This window comes from Mus musculus, chromosome 11 (assembly GCF_000001635.26).
Source record: "Mus musculus strain C57BL/6J chromosome 11, GRCm38.p6 C57BL/6J".
NCBI lineage: Eukaryota > Metazoa > Chordata > Mammalia > Rodentia > Muridae > Mus > Mus musculus.
The window spans coordinates 89,626,743-89,638,780 of record NC_000077.6 but is presented as its reverse complement, the minus strand read 5'-3'; the positions used below and the strand labels follow the sequence as shown (position 1 = coordinate 89,638,780).

The 12,038-nt window shown below is 44.2% G+C and overlaps 1 protein-coding gene across 5 annotated transcripts in view; it reads left to right on the top strand.

Moving 5' to 3' along the window:
- The window catches only part of Ankfn1 (ankyrin-repeat and fibronectin type III domain containing 1), a 387,810-nt gene that overhangs the window by 139,121 nt on the left and 236,651 nt on the right, over positions 1-12,038 (top strand). The gene's annotated exons all lie outside the window — the stretch shown is intronic.

Sequence of the window (12,038 nt, the reverse complement as noted above, 5' to 3'; positions counted from 1 at the left end):
ATCCTGGTTTATACAGAATTTCCAGCAAAGGGTTCATCTTAGCAGCCACTGAAGCATTTAACTAGACATTCTTAGACCTGTCAGAATCCTGAGGTCTCCCTGGAATTCCACATACCACATGAGCGCTAATAAACTCCCGTTGGAGCATTCAGTCCCTAAGACAATGTGTTCAGCTGAACTGCAAGAAAAACTTAGTTTATCCTTACTTCCCAGGGTGATGTCTTTCTGTTGGCTCCATCCAGCAAATTGATCCCACTGCTCGCCAGTAAATATTCAAACATCAGCAGCAAGAGACTCTCAGCATCATTCAAACTTCACGTCCAAATGTTATGCATCTACCAGACTGTTTCTAAATGTTGAGCTCTATGTTCTATTGCTTTGGACTGGATTGTGTTATCAAAACGCCTGCATGTTGGGAATGTTTGAAGTGGCTTTTCCCAATAAAGTCACATTAGGTTTTCAGGAGCAGGCCTCCTTTTCATGTGTTATCATGAGCATATTTCTTGTACAGATGTGAGCTTTCATCGGTTGTCTCTCTTTAGAACATGGTGCTTGCTTCAAGGGATTGCCTTGTGCTTATTTTCCTACGTATTCATATTTAATAGCTCTTTAACATAGGCACTGTCAGGTTAGTTCCGCAAGTGTTTTAAGCGATTTAATATTAAACATTAAAATGTAGTTTGTGTGTGTCCGTGGTAAATATTATGTGACCAGCCATTTAATTTTTTAAAGGTCTCTTTTTATTTTTAATTATTTTTATGTGGGGGTGGGATGGGGTTGTGTGTACAGGAATGCAGATGCCCATGGAGTTAAGAGGGGAGCTCAAATCCTCTGGAGCTAGAGTCATGGCAAGTGGTCGTGAGCCACCTTATGTGGGAGTTGGGAACCCAGCTTGGAGCCTCTAGAAAAGCAGTGCATGCTCCTCGCTGCTGAGCCATCTCTCCAAGCCACCAGCCTAATATTTTACAAGATTGATTTTCATGTATTGGTTATGAATGAGATAGATAGATAGATAGATTGATAGATAGATAGATAGATAGATAGATAGATAGATAGATAGATAGATAGATAGATAGATAAAATAAAACCACCAGTCAATGTCTACTCAGATTCCTTTTGGCAGCCATGGTCATCAGCATCTCTGGAGCCCAAGGACCTGCCCAGCTCACCAATAAATACACTCTCTCTTCATGGGGTTTTAGAAATGTGTACAGAGCATGGAATACCAACTTCACTGGAGGAGAACAACTTTGCCAAGTCAGGAAAATAGACCCCATGGAAAAAAAGGTGGGACCATAGAAGGAACCCTCAGAGTGAAACTCTTGAGTTCTCACAGCCTAGTCCCTCCCATTTTACTCTCTCTGAGATACATGATTCTGAGAATATTTCATCCTCTAAGTTCTTTTATCATGGAAGATCAAAGAAGAAAAAAATGACTTTTGATGACTGTTTCAAAGGTTATAATAGTCACCTAAGATATATGTTGGTGAGGGGGTGCACCTACAAGTACATTAGCTTGTAAGGGATTTGTATGAGGTTTTTGCTTGGTCGGTTGGTTGGTTTGGTTTGGAGATTTTTTTGGGGGGAGGGGCATGGCTTCTGACATTCTGATGACAAACTTTGGGCCCTAAAGTCAAATCTATACAGTCACAGAAAATAGAATCCTGCTGAGCCCAGGCAGTCTCCTTCAATCCTGCCCCTACTGTTGTTGGACTCAAGTCCCCCTCAGGACCACTGCCTCTGATGGAGAACTGTCTTCTCTCTGGGTGGTATGTGTGAGAAAGTTGCCAAGCAAACCTGAACTATCCAGAGGCCTGTAAAATGCGCAATTGCTTTTTAAGAGGCATGGCGATATTGTGTGTTCCTTTCGATATTTTGGCAGTCTAGATTTTCTGCAATTTGTGGTTTTGCAATTTCTCTTTATGCAGACAACACCCTGGCTCTCATTCAATGCCCTATTGGTGGGGCTGAGGTGGTGGGGGAGGGGGGAGATTCCCCAGAGCTCTGTCTGCTCCAGTGAAAGAAGGGAACATTAATGAAAGAAGTCAGGAAGAATGTTTGAGAATGATGGAAGTTGGTGAATTCAGGAGAAAGAAGCAACTTTTAATAAATTGTGGGCCCACAGTTTTGTCTAGGGGCTCTCATCAATTGAGCAAAAATTTTTTCCTCTAAAATCCTCTTGAGGTTTGTCTGGGTTTCAATGTCAGTCCCCTCCTCCTCTTCTTCCTCCTCCTCCTCTTCCTCTTCTTCCTCCTCCTTTTCTTCTTCTCCCTCCTCTCCCTCCTTCTCTTCTTCCTCCTCCTCCTTATTCTTCTTGCATTCACCAAGCTTAGAGGAGTTTTGTTTCGCCCACCCCCATCCCCACTCCCATGTGCCACAGGCACTGGCCTCTTCTTTGGGCAAGTCTGTCTATATCTACTTGCTAATTGCTTGATTCGTGTGCACAAGCTCACATGTGCTAGAATCTGTTGCCTTGGCTGTATTCTGGTGGCCTTTGCTTCTTCTTTCTAGCAGTTGAAGTGGCCGTTGCAGAGGTCTGTGATGCCAAGCCATACAGAGATGGGGCATTTATCTAGGGCGAAGTGGTCTATTCTGTCTCTTTTCATTGCCTCAGCAAAGGCTTGGCTGCCTTCTGTTGCCTTTTCAGAGCTGCTAAGCATCCAAACTGAAGAATCTGAAGTTGCACTCATGGTCACATTGCATTCCGTCTGTTTGTTTCTTTGTCTGGAAACAGACCCTAGGTCATCAAGTACTGGATTCCCTTTGCTTGTGGCCTCCCACTGTTCAGCAGAGATCTAAGACTAAAGGACATCTATGTCTACACTGGTCATGACCTAAATGCCACTGTTTCTTAAGTTTCTAAGGAATTTAAAGATGATAGCTATTCATATGTTAATTACCATCCATGAGGTCTGCCTTGGAGAAAATATGACCTTACTGTGATTCCTAAGGCTTAGCAAATGCTCTTGTTATGGAATTGTTAATTGCAGGGGGTGGGAGAGTGATGGGAAAACACATTCCATGTCTTAAGTTCCAATACCCCAACCTAAGAGGCCACAGCAACCCTATAGGAAGCACTCTTCTGCTCCTCCGTTCTAGCAGGAAGACCAGCCTGCCTTTTGCTAGCCTGAGCTAGCTTCCCTGTGGCTCCAGGTCACTGTCTTTTGCTAGCCTGAGCTAGCTTCCCTGTGGCTCCAGGTCACTTATGACAGCTGTGCCTTCTTAGATCAACTTAGAAACATCCACTCATCCCACATGACAAACTTCCAAATATTTTGGAATCTAAGCTCATGTACTCTCAGAATCTTCCTTATCCAAAACTTCCCTAGTCCCATTAAGCATCCTTCAAAGGACTGGGTTAGTTAACGCTTTCTGTTTGCCCCGGTTTCCTTTTCAGTGTCTGTCTTAAAATGTTACAGCCTGAAATAAAAAAGATGCTGTTGAGAAGCCTGGCCCTACAGAGCTCCAAGGAAACAAAGCTTTCATCCCAGGTGCGGGATTTCTATTAGTCTAGTGGGAGAACTTCAAGCAATTTAATAGCTTTTTGGCCCCAAGGTTAACCCAGAGGTCTTAAGAGGCCACAGCTAAGCTGCCCAGCTTTGCTTATCCTTCTGTACATGGTGTTTCATAACATAAGACCTTAACCTGGATCACAGCTCCATCTCAGGCTATGCCTGAGAACTGACAGGAGCTCTGGTGATTTTCTTCTTCTTCTTTAAACCCCTGTTCCATTTTGCTTTGCCTCTTGACTTCACTCAAGAGATTGGTAAAGAAGGAATCTCTGGATTTTGAGCTCCTTAAAGGGAGAGTCATATTTTATTCATCTACATCTCCCCTGAAATGTCTGTGACATTCTCCTGCGCAACCTGAGGTTCAGTGAACGTTTTTCCAAAACAGAGCAGCAAATTCTAGCAGGCAGCTCTCCTACTCCAACAGGGACCTATCTACAGATTGATATCTGTGCCCTTTATAAACTTAAAGGCTAGTTTTATACGTGTCTGCTGCTACATGACAATCTTCTCTTCCAAAGCTGACTCCTGTGAGAGCTCAGGTCTAGGTCATTTGCATTATATCCACACTAGACTTTGCCAGCTGTGTGCTTTGTCTCATCTCTCTGAGCTTGTTCCTAATGTGAGAACATGCCTCATAGGTTATTATAAGGTTGGATCCAGGTAAGGAATATAGGGAAACCACTGAAATCAATAATCAATAGTTAAGAATGTCGTCATTCATTGTTGCCTTTGTTTTTCTCACAATGGGGACGTGCCATGTCATCCCCCTGCGTGAACAGGAACGACAATTGGGCATAACTTGTTCACAGAACCCTAGGACTGTGGGGGATAATTCCAAATAATCATATCAGCATTGACATGATAGTGCAACTTAACTAAATAAACTACTTTATGGGCTGCCAATTTTCAGATACACATTCGATGGAAACAGAGACATCTAAAGAGCTAAACGGCATGGTCACTGTTTACAAAAGCCGTTCAGAAAGGACTGCATCTCATTCTTCAACAGCCTATCTCAAGATGTCCTGTCACCTTCCTTGTGGGGACTGCTCAATCCTCATGAAGTATTTACATTTTGATGCTGTCATAAAGCACCATGACCAAGCCAACTCAACAAAGACAGGATTTACTTTGGCTTACAATTCCAGAAGGAGAGCCTACAATGGCAAGAAAGGCAGGGAGGCAGAATGCCCAAGCAGGAAACTGAGAGATCATATCCTTAGCCACACACAGGAAGCCAAGAGAATAAATTGGAAGCAGGCAAGGCTATAAACTCTTAAAACATACCCTGGTGATATACTTCCTCCAGCATGGCCCTAACGCCCAAGGTTCCATAATTTCTCCAAACAGTGACGCCAATGGAGGAACAAGTGTTTAAATACCTGAGCCTACTATGGACATATCCCATTCAATCTGTCCCACTCCCCCCTCCTCCCTATGGCTGTATGCACTGCAATCCCACTTCATTTTGCTTTCTTTCTCACTCACCTCTTCCCCCTAATCATTCCTGATTCTACAGAATCATCAAGTTTATGAGAGGCCTGTGATGTTCTATCCACAGCAACACCACTTCTTATGTAATTTTAATATGCCCTTCTGCCACTGCTTCTGAAAATGATAGAGGGCTGTGCACTGCACAATCGTGTGTGTGTGTGTGTGTGTGTGTGTGTGTGTGTGTGTGTGTATACTCTTCATGTACTGATTTTAACTCTTACTGATAGGATGGGCATATAAGCCAGTTTACAAATAACAATCAGACATGGAATACGGTATTATAGCTTCCCTATAGCTAACTAGCTCTCACAGGATTCTGCTCCCGTTTGGTGCGGAGCTTTCCTGTCTCCATCTTGAGGCTGCAATTGATGAGTGAATAGAGTTCCCACGTAAATAGAGTTGATATTTCTGATCATGCTCGTGACTAAGACAAAAATGAAGCATGAGTGTGCGTCAAAGACACTCTCTTCCCCAGTAATGTGAGTACATTCAGCGCTAAGTGGGACGCCATTTGTTTGTTTGTTTTTAATACAATTGAATAGTTCTTCAAATTTTACACTGTTCATCATGGGACTGCAGTAGAGGGATCAGTCTTTTTTTGTTTAATCTCCATTGTTAGAACTGTACCCATTGACTTCATAATCTAGACGCTTAATAAGACAAGATATCAAAGCCTCACCTGTAGCATTTGCTAATCTGTGTGGTATAGTCGTTCCTTCAAGGAACTGGGGTGTAGCTGTATATCCCATCCCGCGGGATTCAGTTATTTGTGGGTGTGAGGGGGACCGAGAACCTGGAAGGAAATGGGAGGAAGAGAAAGAGAGCAGGAGGACCAAGTAGATTAAACCTATCAAGGTCTCCTTTATTAAGCTGAGGTGCTTTCCTTATAAAGCATACATCGTGGAAAATAGGGGAGGGGTCAAGGGAGAGTTATACAAAGAACAAGGGAAAGGACGACTGCTGACATGGGGGCTGAAGTCAAGCGCCAAGCAGCAGGCACTTTGCATCTTATCTCCGAGCCTTGATCCTCCTCAACAGCCTTGGGAGTCAAGCTGGGCTCAGGCACAGCTCATGTCCTTGGATGTGATGGGAACTTGGGAAGAGATAGGGAAGAGGGGACTGTTATTCAAATTTTACAGCCTTAGGTGTTAGGAAGGGAATAAGGAGGAAGTGGGTGGCAACCAGCTCTTAGTACAAGGCCCTTTGACTTGTTAAGGAGATTGTGAAGGGATCACTTTCTCATGGGATGGTCTCTGACAGCTGTAGCTGGGTGATAGCAATCTTGCCTAGCAAGCACAAGACCCTCAGTTTAGACCCCAAGTACCATAATAATAATAATAATAATAATAATAATAATAATAATGAATTGATGAACAAATGATTGAATATTCCTTTATAGACATTTCAAATACCAACATATCAGTGACTGAAGAGTTAAGGGGATACACAGTAACACACCTGACTACACTGGAACAGAGAAATAAACCACTGGGAAAACCACACAGTGGAGCAAAGCAATCAGGGAGCAATGAGTTTTGATGTTTTCTTCCTTTGTTCTTAATACAAGTTATGTAACTGTCCTATATAATTTAACCTCTTAGAATGCCTGTGTTTAGCAAATAGCTCACAAATTCCTAAAAACTCTAACAATCGCTCCTTGTGCACACCCTCCCCAGCATAACACTGGCCCTTCCACTTTCGATAGCAGTGGGGGAAGGAGTGGGAGGGAGAGCCAAAAAAACGGTGGATATTTAAAAATCGCTGCTATTGCTGTTTTCGCCAACTCAAAAATCATTTTTCTGAAAAGCTGATTTAGAATTTGGTCACAGATCAATGTGCTTCATCTCCCAAAGGCATTTCTTACCCATCCATCCCCACTGTGAAGATGGTCTCCTCTTCACTGCTGATTGCTGGCCCAAAGACTGTATCACTGGATCTGTCCTAAATATTGTCCTAAATGATGGCAGGGGCCATAAGCAGGGTTAACGGAGAATGGAAAAAGAATTGCCAGAGGTCGATATTCAGTGTATCCACAGAGAGTGAACCGTGGGGTGGGACAGTGCACTACCTGGATGGGGATGCTCCATGAAGCATTTACTATAGCATGCAAGCTACTCTCTTCTCCCTGCATCCCTAAGAGATCTCAGGTGGCCAAGTCAGTCTGACTGTATGGACTGACATAAGCCTGTGGGCATTTGACCTTTGCTTCCCCCTTAGGAAATCCCCATGGCTTACAAACTCACATGAATGCAATCTTTGTGGTTCAGGTTTTTTCCCCTGGCTAGCGTGTCCTCAGCCGGAAATGCCTTTGGCTGCTTTAGCTGTGGCTTCATCAGAATAGCAGGAAGGGAGAGGATTGCACAGATAACAAGAACTATACACAAAATCTTTGTGGAGCATTAAGAAGAAGGGTCTAATATTAACCTTTTAGTACAGTGCCTATGAGCTCATTTGTCAGAAACAGAAAGTGTTGGCTAATATTGTAGGGTCAGTGGGAAGAGAAGTTGCCCATCAAGTCCAAGGTCCTGAGTTCCTTCCCCAGGATCATAACCAAATGAATCAAGAAGGGAAAACATTATTAGTGAGCTGGTAGCATATACTCTGTAAGCCCAAAGTGGATGTTGGAGGCAGGAAGGTTGAGAGTTTGAGCCCAGCCTAGTCAACATAGTGAAACTTTATCTCAGTATTTAGTGTATGTTGGTAGGAGGAAAATAATATGAATAACCAATATCCACTTTACCATTAAAGGACACCTCAGGGGTAGTGCACAAACCTATGTGAGCAGACAAATGCACATAAAAGTTAGAGAAGGATGCCCAGTGTCCTGCTTGATATCTGTGCCTTCGTCGGGGTTTCTATTCCTGCACAAACATCATGACCAAGAAGCAAGTTGGAGAGGAAAGGGTTTATTCAGCTTACACTTCCACGTTGCTGTTCATCACCTAAGGAAGTCAGGACTAGAGAACTCAAGCAGGTCAGGAAGCAGGAGCTGATGCAGAAGTCATGAAGGGATGTTACTTACTGGCTTGCTTCTTCTGGCTTGCTCAGCTTGCTTTCTTATAGAACCCAGGACTACCAGCCCAGGGATGGCACCATCCATAATGAGCCCTCCCACCCTTGATCACTAATTGAGAGAATGCCTTAAAGTGGGCTCTCATGGAGACATTTCCTCAAGGGAGACTTTTCTCTGTGATAACTCCAGGTTGTGTTAGATTGACACACAAAACCAGCCAATACAATCTGTCTGCATTATGATTTTGATACAGAGTTCTCCTGAACCTGGTATTAGGCTAGCAGCCAGAAAGTCCCAGCAACCCTCCTATATCAAACAGGGTTGAAGGCAAGGACTGACACCTGAGGTTGTCCTCTGACTTCTACACATTTACACCTGCACTCACTGTTAGCATTTCTTCTAGGGTCTGCCCCACAGTTACCTGGCAACAGCCAGGTATGCCTGGCTCACTATAAAAGGGGCTGCTTGCTTCCTTCTCACTCTCTTCCCCTCTTCCTCTCTTACCTCTTCCCTCTCTATCCCTTCTCTCTCCATCCCCCTCCTGTCTCTCTTTTCATATGTTCATCGCCAGCCTCTACTCTACTCCTCCCTCTCTCTCCTCTCCCCCCTCTCTCTCTATACCTATCTCTGTCTCTACCCCCTCAGCTCCCCTCCCCATGCCCTCAATAAACTCTATTCCATACTATATCTGTCTTATGGCTGGTACCTCGGAAGGAAGGGATGCCTCAGCATGGGCCAACAGAGGGACCCCTTCCTCTGCACCAAACCACATCTCAACCAAAGATATCCCTGGCTTCCTCCTCCTCCTCCTCCTCCTCCTCCTCTTCCTCCTCCTCCTCCTCTTTATAAAACACAACATTAGTGCAACACGTACATACACAAAGATATTTTTTCAGCAAAAAAAAAAAAATGCTAAAACAATCATCCTATGAGATTATTCATCTGAGCAGAACTTTCTCCAGGAAACCTACAAATGAACTTACTTTGGTTTGATTTCGTCACCAACTTACAATCTTCCTACCTCTGCCTTTCAAGAGCTAGAATTATGGGTGTGTACAACCACTCCTGACCCCAGAGTTCAGCCAGAGACTGACATGAATTGTGGACTAGAATCAGTAGCTTGAAAAGTAAGAAAGTAGGAAGAAGGGCCGGCCGGGCAAGTGCTGCCGGAAGGAGAGATGCACATGGGATGTGACAGTTTGGCTAGGAAGGAGGCAGTAGCTGTTAGTAGTGTGGCTGTGACTGGCTGCTCTTCTTTCCTTTACCTGCCACACTCAACACACTAACATTGAGAACTTAGGCCTAACATATTCATTTTGTCAGATACTAGGTAAGGGGCACTCAGTGAAGATGGTCTGTAAGGGAGATAAATGAGGGGCTGGAGAGATGGTTCAGTGGTCGTAAAGCTCACTAGTTAAGAGTGCTTGCTGTTTTTGCAGAGGTCCTGAGTTCAGTTTCCAGAACCACCAATAACTCCTCTTCTAGGGTATATAAGTTGCTCACTGTGTTCTCTGCAGGGACCTGCACTCATATGAACACACACACACATGCTTACGCATGCAATGTAAAAATAATACAATCAGCCTATCTTTTAAAAAAGGACGATGATGACTGTGCCTATCGGACCCATTAGAGGTAAGGTAAACACAGAGAAAAGTAGCTCTAGAGGAATACATTTCATGGTATACACACTGGAAAATGTGCGGCCTGCCAACAGAACACCCATGAGCAGAAGCAGCCATTGAATTTTCAGGTTTAAGCTTTATTCAAAAAAATCATCAGAAAGCCAGTGATCTGAAAAGGCAGAGGATGAATATCTCAGAGGTCTGCTTCGTCTCATCTCCAGCTAGTACGCTTCATCAACAGTAGAAACAAAACAGTCAATCATTTCAAAGTTCAGCCTTATCTCCCTGGTCGAGACCCAGCTTTTTTCTGTGCATCTCTCAGATGCACAGTGTTGGTGCTTTTTATAGCCCCTGAACTTCCCACATTATCATCTCTCTCTGGTTTTGCATACTTCCAAGGCCACTGAGCCTTGAATTCATCCCAGAGGTATCACTTTGCATACGGTTAGCTCAGAGCCAACACATTAACAGTGTAGAGTTGTTGCGATATTGACAGTGTATACTTGCATATCACTCTCTGCATTATGAAGTATGTTTATGTCCCTATCGTAGAAATATATAAAAGTGCTTTTATCTGCCTGACCTGCGCCCAGTCACTAGGACTCGTTTCATAACATTCCCATGGTGACTAGTACACACCACATACCCAAAGGAAACCATCCCAATGGTTCAAAGTAATGCACCATTATCACCCCCAGCTTCAACTCACAAGAGGACAGCCTCTAGGAACTTAAATCTGATCTCTTTATACTGTTGGAAAATTCATTCCTGGCACATTTCAAAAGGGAAATACATTCCTGCTAAATCAACTCCCAATGACTGCATAAGCCAAAGGCCAAGTCTTAGTTGCTAAGTAAATGTATATAGTTGGTCCAATTAGTGAGTTTTCCTTAAAGGAAAACCTATGTGGGATACTAAATCACAGTTAGAAGTTTGGTGTTGGCCTGCTCAGGAGGTTTGGAGGCATTTATTCTTAGGTAGATGGTATTCTCCTAAGATTAGCATGCTCTTCCACTGGTGTGCCCTAGGCAGCGATGAGAAATAACTATGAAATCCTTGCTCATTGACTATTTACTTGGGCTACATGCTGTTCTTCCACACAGAGGGCCCCATCTTTAAATGTGGTTCGATATAATTGATTGGATTTCACGTTGCTTATAAGATCACATTTCATTGCTCCTTTCCAGCATTCAGCCGGCGCTATTGTGCACAGATCTCATTGCCGACAGCCTCCCAGGAAGCCTCTGGCTTGGTTCTAGCAGGGATTGATCCTGCCTTTGTTTCCGTGCTCTTACCTTGGAGGGCAGTCCTCACTATGATAGAATAACAACACTCTCAGTGTTTGCATCTTTCTCCTCCTCCTCCTCCTCCTCCTCCTCCTTCTCCTCCTCCTCCTCCTCTCCTCCTCCTCCTCCTCCTCCTCCTCCTCTTCTCCTCCTCCTCCTCCTCCTCCTCCTCCTCCTCCTCCTCCTCCTCCTCCTCCTCCTCCTCCTCCTCCTCCCAGCTGAATGCTGGAAAAATCCAGAAGAGGGGGGAAAAAGGAATTGCCCAGTTTGGAGAGAATATCTGTCAATATCAAAAAATGAGAAAACAGAAGAAGAGAGAGAGTTACCAGCTTTCACCTCATTTGCACTTTCAGCCCCCAAGGGCATATGCTGAGTAAGCTCATGAGTATATGCAGCTGTAGTCTACCTTAGGTGAGGGCTGAATCACTGGCAGGGCTCTATGAGCTCAGCACAGCTGTGACTCTTGCTCTAACTAGAGGTTGTGGGTAAAAAAAGAGATGGACCTGATGGAACCTCACCTTGACCCTCTAAACTTGCCCCATTATTTTGTCACCAGAATCTTGTTTCTGCCTCCCCTAGACTCCTGGTCTTGACTTGATCCCCCTCCAGATGAGATACACAACAAAATATGGGGAACAGACAGAATTTGTGACATGTAATACATATGTATAGGATGTATAAAGCATGAGGTACTCTCAAGGGTGAGAGCAGGCCATGGACAGAGTTAGGAAGGAGTTAGGTAGTGTTAGGACAGAGCTGGGCAGTGCTACCATCCAGGGATCTAGATCAAGTCAGTTTTCTCTGGCAGATGAAGAACTAAAAAGCAGGAAAAATCTGGCTCACACCAGGTGGCAGCAAGGAGGAAAACCCAACAAACAGAATCGGCCACCGAGAGGCTTTGATTAGAGGTGAGGAGACACATACTACAGCAAGCACGGACAGATGGAGAAAGAAGCTCTACTCTAAAGGAGAGGGGAAATTCAGAGCCAGAAAATCCAGGCTCTCCTCTTTGATAGCTGGGGTTTTTGAAGAGTCTGTACGGGGTCCTCCTTCATTAATTTAGGGTTGGCCATTTTGAACAACAAGGAGGGTGATAGGCCCACTTGGG